The following is a 2,037-nucleotide window of genomic DNA, read 5'->3' as shown; positions in this document are numbered from 1 at the left end:
TTGGGTCCTCAACATCAGCACCCTCCGTATCTTCTAATTGGATCTCCACATCCTCTGACTGGGGGACTACGGGGTTGCTGAGCATCTGAATCAGCTCCTCAATAGTGTGTGATGTTGTAGTTGGCTCCTCAGACTGGCCGGCTGCTGCCCCTGGTGCCTCAGGCTCTGCTGCATGTGCTGCTGGGACTGTCTCCTACATGAGAAGGTCCATTGGCAAGTCCCCTGCATATGCAATCTTCTCAACCTCCTTAGCCAACTTCTCCACGGACTTCTTTGAGGCCTGAGACTTCTTCATCTTCCTAACCTGTTTGGTCAGGTCTGCAATGACCTTTCCATGTGTATCAAGAGTCTCCAGGATCTTCTTTTGGTCATCCCGAATTTTCTTCTGGTTGTCCAAAATCATCTTCAATGAGTCCTCCACTAATGAAGGTACCTAAAATGCTGCTGGGGATGGAGGCTTTGCTACCACTGCACTGGATATGACAGTCAGCTTTATGGTAGCTATCTGCATCCAGTTGTTGAGAGTGGATAGTGTCTGGGAAACCCTCAGTATAGTCTGAGGATAGGTAGAAGATGAAGGCACTAGCAGTGACACTAAGATAGATGGTCAGGAAGATGGAGGAGGCATGGTTGTTGCTCCGATAGAAGTACCGATTGGTGTGAAGGGCTTTACAACTGATCCAGTGGCCACTACCCCTGGCTTTTCAGACTATCCAGTAGAGGTAGTGGCTTTACCCTTGAATTTAGGGTTGTCTTCTCCCTGGAGGTGATACCATGAGAAAGGCGTTTTAGCCTTCACCTCCACATCAAAATGTCTTTGCTCTACCCCTTGATCTTTGAAATATGCAGTGAGGAAGTTGGGGTAGGGATAAGATCTTTCTTCTTTCTGGACTGCATTGGAGATATTTTAGGACATCAAGTTCCCTATATTAATAGTATATCCCGTCATGATGGAAGCTACCAATACTGCTCGGGAAATTGGAAGGACATTTTCATGCTAGCAAGGATCAAGACGGTTGCACACGAGTGTTTGCCACCCTTTTGCTTCAAAGTTAAGGGTGGCTCTGACAATTGGCACTCCTGGTGTGAGCCATACAGGTGTTGTCCCCAGAATAGCAAGTATCTCAGCTAGCCATGGGCGAACTGCCTCACCCAAGGCTAGCTTCTCCAAGTATTGCCTAGCTTCAACCTCCTCAAACCTTACGTATCTGTGTAGTACTTGTTCATCAAACCTGATTTTCAAGTTCCGGACATTCGTCACTTTTGTACCCTTTTTGATGTGGGCAACATTGGCATAAAATTCCTTGACGAGGTATTCATTAGCATATAGTACAAGGTCGGTGAACCATTTCCATCCTTTTCTCCTCGTGAAGTGCTTTAGGACATTTGGATTGTGCTGGCTTAAGTCTTTGGTTATGAACTATCGCTCAAGAGAGAGCGGCCATTGGGGCCACATTCCTGGAACTTGGCATACGCCTTCTCACTGAGAAACCTATCAACCCACTCCTTCGGCTTCCATAATCTAGCCATACCTCCCACAATTATGTCACCCCATCTCCCATCATCCGGGACCTTATCATCATATTCTATGTTTATTAGAGTTGTGGGAGCATGTGAGGAAGAGGGTTCAAAATCTTCACTACCCTTAGATGAACCCACAGAGGAGGAGGACTCATCAACCAAATGAAATCTCCTCGGGAATTGTTTGGGGATTTGGTGGGATTGGACTTCTGGCTGTGCTTGCATGGAGTTTCCTTTAGAAGCTTCCCCAGAGGGGACATATTCACCGGTCTTAGAAGTGTCGAGGCTCTATTGGCAGTCGTTTTTTGCTGATGATCTTTTAGACTAACAGTGGAATGTTGGGTTTGCCTCGACCCCGGCCTCGGGAGAGTTCTGCCCTCCCTTTGGAAGTATCAGCTCGACCACATGAACACACCGTTGTCTGAGTGTGGCCGCACAATTTTGGTGCGGTCCGCACTCTTTACTTTTTATAGCTCAACATCAGATTCAATAACCCAGTCCGCAAAAAATGGCTGC

The sequence above is a fragment of the Nicotiana tabacum genome, chromosome 20, assembly GCF_000715075.1.
Source record: "Nicotiana tabacum cultivar K326 chromosome 20, ASM71507v2, whole genome shotgun sequence".
Taxonomy (NCBI): Eukaryota; Viridiplantae; Streptophyta; class Magnoliopsida; order Solanales; family Solanaceae; genus Nicotiana; species Nicotiana tabacum.
The sequence above is the reverse complement of the archived record's forward strand: the minus strand, read 5'-3'. Positions refer to the sequence as shown.